Source organism: Chrysochloris asiatica, unplaced genomic scaffold (assembly GCF_000296735.1).
Source record: "Chrysochloris asiatica unplaced genomic scaffold, ChrAsi1.0 scaffold00340, whole genome shotgun sequence".
NCBI lineage: Eukaryota > Metazoa > Chordata > Mammalia > Afrosoricida > Chrysochloridae > Chrysochloris > Chrysochloris asiatica.
This window is the reverse complement of record NW_006408858.1, coordinates 2,114,686-2,127,235: the sequence shown is the minus strand read 5'-3', so window position 1 is coordinate 2,127,235 and position 12,550 is coordinate 2,114,686. Positions and strand designations below refer to the sequence as shown.

The following is a 12,550-nucleotide window of genomic DNA, read 5'->3' as shown; positions in this document are numbered from 1 at the left end:
ATGTAGGTTCCCTGAGTCCCTGTTCCAGAACTGGACTGGGCGTGTTCAGGACAAACAACACAAAGCACAAGGTTTATGAGAAAACAGCTGCTGCGGGCTTGAAAGGAGCAGTCAGTCCAAGTACAAAGAACGCGTCAATCTGAGACAAGCTGAGATGCTGGAAAGGCCTCTTTTGAGGATAAAGGACCAAGTGCTAGATTACAGCCCACTTTCAACCAACTGTAGCAAAGCACAAAACCCAGTCTAAGATGTTTCAGGGGCCCTTCCCACCAGGAGGTGTGATAAATTACATCCTGTGTGGTTTGGGGCACAACATGATTCGCTGCCCTACCTAACCAGGACATCAGACTCCAAGATTCAAAGCTCACAACTCCTGGCTACTGGTAGCAACTCAGAGTTGTACCTGTGTGGAACCCTGCCAGAGTTTACCTGCCCGACCAACTCACAAGTAAAAGCTATTTGCCCAGCATGACATATTGCAAAGGGTAACTAAACTGCTTGTTTTTACAAAAACACTCTTTAAAGAAAAACACCAGAATCCTGGTGATAGGATTTTATGATTCAATTGTAATTACTAGGAGGATTAATTGTGATTGTCACACTGTAATTGTAGAAGATGTATAACTCAAAAGGGGAAGCAGTTAGTCTTTCATTTCAGGAACAGAAAATCTCAGGACCATCAAGAAGGAAGAACATGAGTGGAGCGTAAGATCCCTATCTAGGAAAGTGATGGTAGAGGTGATGGCATGGAGAAACAGCAGCTGTGGACTCTAGACCCATGGATGAAGACAGGCTGTGGGCACAGGAGACCGTTTGCAGAATGTGCCCTTTGGCTATTTAGATGAATATATGTTTTTTGTTTTGTATGTATACAAAGGTGCTCTGGTAGCATAGTGGTTGAGTCGAGCTGATAACCTCAAGATCAGTAGTTCAAAACTGCCAGCTGTTCTGTGGTAGAAAGATGAGGCTTTCCGTTCCTCTAAAAATTTACAGCCTCAGAAACCTTATACAGGGTTGCTATGAGTCGGAACCGATTCCACAGCATACAACCACCAACCACCATGTATACATCAAATATTTTGCTCTGTTAATTTGTAAAATATAAGATGTAAATGGTGAGCCACAGGGTGGAAGCAGGATAACTATTGTTGCAGGGAGGATACTGCAATGTCCCACATGAACTTGGTGAGGCACCACAGTGGTGGCTGCACCTCAGCTTGCCCACGTTCTTGGTTACCTTGTGGCCCTTGTTGAGACCAACGGCCATAGTGTAGCTCACAGCCATGGCTGCTGTTCCTCAATGGCTGCTGCAGTGGAAACAAGAACTATGGTCTTAAAGAACAAGTCTATCTTAGAAGTAATATAGCCCAAATAACCACCTTTCTAGACTAAAACTTAAGGGTAATACACAAGTAGGCATGTGGGCTTGCTGCTGACCATGTTAGTCACCGACAAGGGGAAGTGGGGGAAAAACAGCAATGAAGTTGTGAGCTAAGTCCGACCACATTCAATAGATTCCTGTCAACCTGGATTGAGACCTGGTTAACCAGCAGTATGACGAGACCTGGGGACTCCTGGGCCCAGGGACAGGGACATGGCCACAGAGGACCAGAGCAGAATGTGAAGCATCCAGCTGATAGATATAAAATGCACAAGAACACCCATACTTGCATATATTACCCACTTGGCCTGGCTTCAATGGCTGGATAATCAGAACTCGACTAGAGGAAGAAAGAAGAGGAAAAAATCAGAGTAATCCGCTACAATTTGATGAACTTGACCTATGCTTGTTGATGCAGTAAGTCAAAGGAAGGAACAAATCTTTACAGCAAGGATAATTCCCACCCCCTTAGTACATAGGGTCAATAAGGATGGGCAACTTAGACACTGTATACCCAAAATGGGGGCGCTACAAAGGCAAGATGTGACTGGCTTACAAGCTTTCAACAGGGAAACTAGTTCCAGAGGGTGTGGGGAAAGGTAGAATCTCCACTGAGTGGTTTCCAACCTGTCTGGACAGGGCTGATGAAAGGAGATGGGGATAAGACTCTTGTGGTTCAATAGTGAATGATTGCTATCAGGACTAACTGTGAGTATTGGAAAGGTAAAAGGTAGATGTTTTGTAACAAAAGGAGGGGAGTGGTAGATTTTGCAGTGCAGGAGCGGAGGTCCCTGGAACCATCAAGGGAGAAAAACGAAGTGCAGGACCCTATCCAGAGAAGCAGTAATGCCAGAGATGGAGGCAGCGACGAAGTCGTGGAGAGATGGAGCGGCTGGGGACTTTAGACTCAGGGAAGGAGAGGGGCTATGTGCTGATGGCGGGGGGCAGGCTTGCGGGGTGTACCCTTTGACTGTTTGATGATGCATGCAGGAGACTGCAATCATTGCAATGAAACAAAATAGGATGAATGTAAAGCTAATGTTCGCCCATGTAAACTATCACATAATTCACAATAAAAACTTAAAAAGAAGTAACATAGCCCAAATACTCCTTAGAAGTAAGGATGGTAACTTTGTCATCAATACTTTGGACATGTTATCAGGAGGGACCAGTACTTGGAGAAGGACATCCTGTTTGGTAAAAGTAGAGAGTTTGTGAAAAGGAGGAAGACCCTCAACCAGATGGACTGATGTAGTAGCTGCAACAATGGGCTCAAAAGTAGCAATGACTTGTGAGTGTGGCCCAGGACCGGGCTGTGCTTCATTCTGTTGTACATAGTGTCACTCGATGGCACCTAATAACATGGTCTCACTGAATCAAAAGAAAGAGACTGTTAGCAGAGAAATAGACATTATAGAACAAAACAAACAAAACAAAAAATTAATCTTGGAAAATATAGAATTGAAAAGCACAGTAATTAATAAAAACAAAACAAAACTGTATTTGTTGTTAAGTGCCGTTGAGTCAGTTTTGATTCACAGAAACCCTGTACAACCCTGTAGTGACTGATGGGTTTGAATCACTGACACTGCAGTGAGCATTTCAGTGCTTATCTTATAGCACTAGGCTAAATGAAGATTGGAAATCATGTGTATAGATTACCTATCTACAATAGGCATCCAACCTAAAGAACAGGGAGGAAAAAATGGAAGGAGAATGGCATCTCATTGTGATTTTGATTTTCATCTCTCTGATAGCTAATGAAGGAGCCCCTGGTGGAGCAATGGGTTAACTGTTGTTGGGTTGCTAACCGCAGTAAGCAGTTCAAACCCACCAGCTGCTCCATAAGAGAAAGATACGATTGTCTAGTCCCATAAAGATCTACAGTCTCAGAAACCCTACAGAACAGTTTTATTCTGTCCTATAAGGTGGCGGTGCAGGTTAATACACTGGACTGCAAGGTCGGTTTAAACCTCAAGGTTGGTGGTTCAAGCTCACCAGGTGCTCCTTGGAAACCCCATACAGGGTCACTACAAGTCAGAATAGACTCAACAGTACTTACCAACAATAATAAAGTACTTATGAGTAGAAACTGACTTGGCAGTAGGGTTTTGATTTTGTAATTTATGGCTAATGATGCTGGGAATCTGTTCATGTATTTGCTGCTGTTAAGGCTGGTGGGTCAGTTCTAACTCATGGTGACTTTATACAGGGTTTTCCAGGAGTAGCTGGTGGGATTGAACTGCTGACCTTGTGGTTAGCAGTCCAGTGCGGATTCTACAGTGTCACACCAGGACCCCTTCATGTGCTTGGTGGTCATTTTATTGTCTACTTTAGCAAAATATCTATTCAAGTCCTTTGCCCATTTTATGATTCGGTTCTTTGTCTTTTTGCTGTTAAGCTGTCAAAGTTCTGTGTTTAGTTTTTTTTTTTTAAGAAGAAAAAATTTTTCATTTTATGACAACCCATTTATTAATTTTTATTCTTTTGTTGTTTATACTTTTTTCTAATATACTTGTTAATATATTAGATAATCCATTGTTAGAAGTCAGGCTTATCAGCACTGTCCCTGCATTTTCTTCTGAGAATTCTGTTTTCAGACTGCACATTTAAGTCCTGAATCCATAAAATACTATGTTTTTCATATAAGTTTTTAAAAAAACAAGCAAAACTAGTAATATTACAAGGTGGAGTTAATAATGTACACTATATAACAACAGTAGCACAAAGGATGGGAGGGTGGGTAAACAGAATTATATTAATGTGAGAGGGTTTCAAAAAGTTTATGGAGACATTCCATTATCTTTCAGTTCCATTTTTCCTTGAAGTTTTTGGAGCCCCCTTGTATATGGTTATTATCTACCATCTATCAGGGTCAGCAAAAAAGAGAAAGACCTGAGTCCTAGGTTCTGGGCCTGCGGCTTTGTTTTCTCCTTCCGGACCTGAGGCCTCGTCCACAAACATGCTTCACCAGATCCTCAGTCAGGCCAAGAAACACCCAATCTTGATACCTCTCTTTGTCTTTATTGGAGCTGGAGGTACGGAAGCAGCACTGTATGTCATGCGTCTGGCACTGTTTAATCCAGATGTTAGTTGGGACAGAAAGAATAACCCAGAACCATGGAACAAACTGGGCCCCAATGAGCAACACAAGTTCTACTCAGTGAATGTGGATTACAGCAAATTGAAGAAAGAAGGCCCTGACTTCTAAATGAAATGCTTTCCCTTAAAGCTGCTTAGAATGAAGGTCTTCCAGAAGCCATCCACATAACTTCCCACTTAACCAGGATATCTTTCTTCCCTAAATGCACGGAATCATGTTGATGTGTCGTGTTGGGATTTACACTGAATAATACCTGAAACTTGGGAAAAAAAAAAAAAAAAAAGAGAAAGATCCTAAGAGAGGTGGATTACCCAGTGGCTGCAAAAATGAGCTCAAACATAACAACCACTGTAAAGATACGCAGGACCGGGCCGTCTCTCGTTCTGTTGTACACAGAGTTGCTATGAGTAGGAACTGACTCAATGACACCAAACAGCAATAACAACACATCTGTCAGTTTGTTGTACTGTGGTAGCTTGTGTGTTCCTATGATCCTGGAAGCTTTGCCATTGTTATTTTAGATACCAGTGGGGTCACCCTTGTGTACAGGTTTCACTGGCACTTCCATAGTAAGACACACAAGAAAGAAAGGCTTAGCAAATTACTTCCAAATATTAGCCAGTGAAAACCCTATGGATCGCAGAATACTGTCCGAGACTTGGATGTGCTTACTCTGGGCACGTCGTCAGAAGGGATCAATTGCTGCCAAAGGACATTATGCTTGGTAGAGTGGTGGTCCAGCAATGGTGGGGGCAAACACAAGCGTAGCAAACTATAAACTGAAACCTACGAATGTTCATGAAGATGGTGCAAGACTGGGCAACACTTGTTATACTCAGGACTGTCATGAGTCAGAGCTGACCCAACAACAAGGCAATTATATTTGTGAGGAGGGACATGAACAACAGGGACTCTGACAGACTTTGCTAAGTTCACTATGCATACTGTGAGCCTGAGAGCAACTACCAAGAAAAAAAAACACTGATAAGAGTTTTAGCTGAGAAGTCAAGAGAGGAGCTGGAATACTGAAAAATAAATATTAGATGAACACAAAAGAAGGCAGGCAAGAAAAAAAGAGGGACAAAGACAAAGTGATAAGTGGACAAGTAGTAAAGTGGCTGACTTACTAGTATTTATACTGAATGCACACAGACTAGACATTCCAATTAAAAGAGATTGCCAGAAAGCACCAGAAACCACGACATGAGTACATGCTGTCTACAAAAGACACTTTCAAGTATAAAGAGATAAAGATACGTTGAAAGTAACAACATGGGAAAAGATGAACAATGCAAACAGCCAGCACAAGAAGTCTGAGGGGGCAACATTAACACCAGCCAGAGCTGACTTCAATTCAGAGTGATACAAGAGACCATCTCACGGTATCAAGATGAGTGTTTCCAAGGCTACAAATCTTTACGGAAACCGACTGCTACATCTTTCTCCCAGAAAAGCTGTGGGTTCAAACCGTCGACCTTTCAGTTAGCAGCAGAAGCAGGTTAACCTTGCGCCACCAAGGCAAGGGTTTATGCACCCAATTAAAGGAACTTCAAAGTTCATAAAGCACAACTGAAGGGAGAATGAGTTATGTCCACAATCAGAGTTTGAGGTTTTAAGATCCCCTCTTAGTAACTGGCAGAAAAGTAGACTGAAAACTCAATAAGAACACAAGGCTTGAACCATACTACCAACCATGTCTACGTAATTGACACTGACAGACGCTCCACCCACGACTGCGAAACACAAGGTCTTTTCAAGTGCACGTGGTACGCTCACCAAGAGAACCCACGTGCAGGGCCAGGAGCAAGCCTCAGAACGTTCCTACTTAACTGGAATCGTACAGAGCACACTTACGGACAACAGAATTCAGCTAGGTTGAAGCTAGCCAGAAAAATCCACAAATATTTGGAAATCAAAATGATATATGAGGAGACTTCCAATGTTTGGGGACAAATGGAATGAAAAGATAATGGATGTTTTCCATGAACTTTTTGAAGCTCCTCGTGGGAAATTTTTAAGGAACCTCTGGATCACAGGAAAAAAGCACAAGGGAAAACACAAAATATTTCAGCTGAATAAAAACAAAGACACAATCAGCCAACATTTGTGAGGCAGCCCCACTAAAGAAGGTCACTGGGAACTGAGTTCTCAATGGCACAGGGGAGATCACGTGGCCAGGGAACAGTATTCTGGTGACCCCAGAGGAGCCTTTCCAGAGAGCAGACAGACCCTCAGGCCCTACACTTGGAAGCCGCCACCACTGGCCACCAAGAAGTCCCACTGAAGGACTCTCAGAAGGACGGTCTTCTTGAACCTCTAAAAGGAAAGCTTGAAATACACGAACACATGGGGAACAGAACCACCTCTATCCCAGCACAAAATAATGAGGGTAAGATGTAGCTGGCGGCGCAAGACACATCTACAACATAAGGACACAGGAAGGCTGATGGTAAAAGAATTAATTGAAAGTTATAAAAAGACATAAATAACCAAAAGAAACCTTGCCTATATCTTATAAAAGTTGGCAAAATACACAATCGGACAAAAATCTTTTCCAGAAGATGAGGGTGACTACAGAAACTGTTCAACTCAACCAGGAAGATTACCATTTTTTTACACTTGCATGTTCCTCACTCCATTTCAAACCACACCAAGCCAAAATGAACAGAAGCAAAGGAAAAATTAATATTGGGGCCACAATCACACCCACAATAGGAACAACGCAGCAGCCTTGGACCCCAGCCTCAGCAACTCTGACCCCATCCAGCCCCAGGAGGTTAGCTCTTCCTGCCACCATGACAACTTCCTTGCCTCCTTCTTACTGCTATCTTCCTTACACCCTGATTCGCTGTTGACCAGAGTAACCTTCTCACAACCTCGATCAGATGGTGTGGCTTCCTCCCCCACCCCCCCAACCTCCTGGGATTCCTGTCACTTCCTTTGTATTCAGCTCCTATCCCTCTCCCTCTTTGTAGCTGTCTCCATCTCCCAAGCACCTCCAGCCCTCAGCCCCATTGCTCCTCCTGAGGACATTTCCCACCCCAGTCATCACAGAAACAACTTCCTCACTCCTCACTTCTGAGACGCCTGCTCTCCCATTAGCAATTGAAGGAATAATCTCCTCACCTCAGAGTCCCTCCTCCCGGTCATCAAGGGACAACATCCTCATTTCCTCCATGTTTTGTTTTTTAGCTACAAACCCTCCTCCCCTGCCTGTGGCTCCTCTGTCACCTTACCCTACTTTCTATTACTTTTCTGGACTATTACCCTTTCTGTCTGTACTCTTCTAGAATGTTCCATGTGGGCAGGAATGTTGGTTTCCTGCTGTATCTCTGTGCCTAAAGCAGTGCTTGCATATAGCAAGGAGTCCTGGTGTGGTGCTATGGGTTAATGTGCCAGACTGCAAAGCTATTTGAACTGCAAGGTTGGCAGTTCAAGCTCACCAGCTGCTCCTTGGAAACCCTATACAGGGTCGCTATGGGTTGGAACCGACTTGATGGCACTTCACAACAACAACGTCTGTGAAGTGGATGAATATAAAACCTAGACGCTTTAATAAACATGACTGAAATCCAACTATTAAAAAACCTTTTTTGCCTGGTAAGTTCATTTAAAGCAGAGTCCAAAGGCATATGGTAAACTGGAGAAATATGTGGAAATCACTTCATAGACTGCTGAATGGCCTACTTTGTGAGGAGCACCCAGAAGTCAGGAAGATAAAAATGTGGGAGGCACCACAGCAGAGCTAGGTTGGAGGGACACACACACCTCTCCTAAACCTGACCAGACGCCCAGCCTCACAGGCAGTTCCTTTACCTCGAGAGCACCAGGCCAACAGGCACAGCACCCTTGACCTGCTCTCCCCAGCAGGGCTTCACCTACAGATACCTCCACGCAGACCCGTGGCAGCACTATGGTAGCAGAGGGGTACTGTGAAAGGCTCTGGGGTCCTGCGAAAAAATCCCCTTCACTTTTAATTCCATTCATTTATGAACTTTTCAAAGCCCCTTCATAGAGCTTCTTCCCGATAGCCCAGCCTAGAAAGGCTGTTGGTATATGTCTACAGGGGCCCAGACTCTGATTTACCAAGGGCACTGTTACCTCCAGAAAGGGACCCGGTGACTGGCACCACTTGAAGTTTTCTCTCATAAATCTCACAGCCCACCTTGGGCTTGAGGACAGCTGATGCTGGACCCAGCAAGCTTGTATCAGTAGTGGGAAAGGAAGCCTCTAGGTGCAGGCAGAGTTTCATAGAACCCACTTAGGGCCTCCCATGTATATGTGATGTTAATAAAGCCGAGAGAACAGCCGAGTTTGGCCTGCCTATGCACACCCTGACGCTGCAGCCAAGGACAGGAACTACGACAGGCTAGACTTCACTGTGGTTTTCACACTCTAGGAAAACGGGCACACAGCTGGAGAGGGCATATCCAGTGTGTGCCAGGTGGGCCTGTCTGGGTGAAGGCAGGATTCAAGACAGTTTGCTCACAGACACATGCTAGTTTTAGTGTGAAACCTCCCTTATCAATGTCTGCCTCTGTGCAGAAGCCACTGGCTCTGTGAGCGTTTGCTACACTAGCAGATGAGTGGCGAGGCCTCTGTGGGCAGAGCCGTGAGTGCCCAGCCCACATGCCAGACCCATGTCCCACTCCTAAAAACAAAGGCTACACAGCAGCACTGTGTACCAGGGAACCAGGAGGCAGTGGCTTAGGGTACACCTCAGACAGAAAAAGCCAAGCCCTTGTCCTGGGGCCTGTGTTTCTAAAGAGGAGGGACCCTTGATAGTGCCGCTGTGAGATATGGAGTGTGGTGGGTGGTGAAGGGCAGGGCTCAAAAGCCCTAGCAGACACCTGTGTCCGGTGTGTGGGGGGCTGCGCTGACCTCACCCGACCCTCCAGGCTGCTCTCATTATGAAACTCGGAGGACTCCCTGGGAAAGTGCAAGACTGGGGCCTCGGGGACCTGAAGTTGGCTGGGGGGCATCCTGGACTTCAGTCTTGTTCTCTGGCTCACTCATACTGTGAGGCTGCTGCTGTTTTAAATGCAGCCCCTTGGCGGAGTTTGGGAGCAGGGCGTGTAGCTCTCGCTCCTGCTGTACAGATGGGGACCCAGTCCAGGACTCTGGGCAGCCAGCGCGGGTCACAGAAAGAAGCAAGTGGTGTAGTAAGCGCGGTCAGCCCGCCTCCCAGCCCAGGACTGATTAGGATGGGGGAGCCTCATTATTGTTTAAAGGCCTAAAAATACCGCGGACTATAAATCAGGGTGTTCTTTAAGGTTTGTGGGCACTGCCCCAAGTGTGCAAGGGAAGGAGTCTGCTCACCACCTGGGCCTGAGGACAGCCAATGCCGGGCCCATGAGCTCGAGGGGAAACGCTACCAAGGAGCCTCCAGTGCCACCATGGGTCCCAAGGCCAGTGCGTGCTGACCAGGGTGACCAGCACACCATACTGCCTCTGCACCTCCACACCAACCCTGTCCTGGACACAGAGCCCGCCAGTTGAGATCTCTGGCCACCAAGTGGCTTTCACAAGGCATGACCTCAGGTAGTAGGAATGCGCAGTGCGGCGAGGACGCCATCTGGTTCCGATTACCCATGCTCTGGTGCAGGGAAACCTCATCTGCATCTCTGCTCCCCACGCTCGCCTGGGAGAGATTGATTTGTCCTCATTAGAGACTTCAGGAAAAAGACACAAGGTGAGGAGCATCTGTGTCCACGTGGTCCACAAGCCAGAGGCAGGCGCTGCCAGAGCACAGAGGAGTTGGGAGACGGGGTGCCTCCAAGCCTGTGGTGAAACTCATAGTTGAGGGTGTGGGCTGACCTCGCTGGAGGACGTTCTGAATGCTGAGACATGTGGTCACCTCACTAAAGGACACTGTGAATGATGAGGCTTGTGGTCACTTCACTGGAGGACACTGTGAATGGTGACACACGGTCACTCACTGGAGGACATTCTGAATGGGGAGACATATGATCACCTCACTAAGGGCACTGTGAATGGTGAAGCATGTGGTCACCTCCTGGAGGACACTGAATGGTAAGGCATATGGTCGCCTCTCTTCTTCCTGGGTGTCAAGGATGTTTTGGGTACTTGTCTTGGCAAAATGAAGCCAGTGTTGCTTCATCCCATGTCCTGGGTTTTACAGACCCCCAGGCCTCTCAGGTGGACTTTGATGCTGACTTTTGGAGAGCCTGCAGGTTGGCCTCCTCACTTTCCACCTGGCCTCTCCTTACATGGCCGCCGTGGTGATCGCTGATCAGGAGCCCACTCCATCTTGAAAGCTTTCTACTTCTTTGAAGTGGACAGCTGCACACAGAGGCCCCCTGCCGAGCCCACTGCCACACATCATGCGACCATTTCATTCTGCAATTTCTGGTCCCCCTTCTGCTTTAACTTTTAAATTCATCAATACAGTAAAACCAGCTCAGGACTGGAACATACCCCATAAATTTCAGTTTTAACTTCCAGCAGCTGTTTCCTGAACAGATATGAGGAGACCCAGCAGCAGGAACCCTGGGTTCAGGGAAGCTGAGGAAGGGAGGGGGCCCCCCAGGAGGGCACTGAGGAAAGGTCATTGGTCAAGAAGTTCAAGCACAAACAGCCCTGCACAGAGAGTGGGCATGACCTGGTCTCTGCCAGGCTCTCCAAGGCACCGCTGGACTGACCACCAAGCCAGATGGCAGCAGTACAGCACCTGTGTGAAGACCCAGCTCCTGGACAGGGTCAGCCTCTAGCCAATGACTGCAGAGGCCTTGGTAGCCTCGGTGGTCAAACTAGCGAGAACCTCCTGTGTACCCACACAGGGTTGGCCTGGAAGAAGAGGGTCAGTCCCAAAGAAGCATACACACTGTCTTATCTGAGCCCGTCAGGATCTCACCTTCCCCTCTTTCTCCTGGCTGCTTGCTGGGTGTCCATCCCTCAGGTACGCTGTGGGGCTAGCTCCCTACTCCCTCAGGTACATCCAGAGATGGTGCCACAGTGAGGACACCAGGCATAGCCCAGTTCCTTTCTGCCTCAGCCCTCACTCTGGTCTGAACCTCCATTCTCCAGGAATGCCCAGTGATCTGGTCTCACTCTGCTTCCCCTCCACCAAACACTGGCCCCTACCTCTAGGAACGTTACTCACAGGAGCCCTCAGCCCTGCGGTCCTTGTTTGGTCCCTTACCTGCAGGAGCTTGTTGTGATGTCCCCAAGGCTGCACCCAGGGTACAGTGACACTTACAGGGGCCTGCCAGCCATCAGCGAGCATCTCCGCCCCTTCCCAACATGTCCAACCCAGCCAAGAGCTCCAGGTACTCCGGCCTTGCCTGTCAGAGTAGGCCTTTTGCTTAAAGGCTTGCCCCTCCCTGGGGAGTTGGGAGGGACTTTCCACTCCTAGCGGTCCAACGATGTGACCTTTTGGGTGTGGTGGGAGGCCTCAGCAACCCCTGCAGAGGAGGGCAGCATCAAGGAGCCAGGCAGAGCCCAGGGCTTCAGCTGCACAGGCATCTCCCCTGTGACAAGAGCAGAAGAAAGCCCACAAAAGAGGCTGGGGAGCTGGGGGACATGAAGGCCTATTCTGTCCCCTTCACCACACAGCTTTTTGAAGGAACTGGTCAAGTCTCAGCTAGCAGGGGCCTTCTCTCACCCGCAGAAGCCAGTATGTGTGCAAGCCACCCTCTGAGGGCCAAGAGACAGAGGAAATGCCCAACACCTGATGGGCTACTCCTCAATCGGGCTTCACAGGAGGCTACCACCCCATGCACTCAGCTCCATCACAACCCCACAGGATGGAACACGCATGGGAGCACCCTATGCTGAGCACCTGACCCACATGGCAGGAGGAGGATTTGAGCAACATCCCCTCCTCAGCGGCCTGCAGACACAGGGCGTGACTCCATGGGTGTTTTCCACATTGGGCTTTCTTGTTTTTTTGTGTGTGTTTTTTTTTTATTAATCAATTCCTTATTTGCCAAATTCCTCTGAGTTTTCACAAACGGCCCTGGCTACTCCGGGACCCTGCATGCTTTTCTCTAGATGGACAAGACGTGACTGCTGTTAACCCACAGGTCTGGGAGAAACCCAAACCA

At 47.4% G+C, this 12,550-nt stretch overlaps 1 protein-coding gene across 1 annotated transcript in view; it reads right to left on the bottom strand.

Moving 5' to 3' along the window:
* Positions 1-12,550, bottom strand: part of GNB1L (guanine nucleotide binding protein (G protein), beta polypeptide 1-like) — a 64,307-nt gene that overhangs the window by 4,070 nt on the left and 47,687 nt on the right. The gene's annotated exons all lie outside the window — the stretch shown is intronic.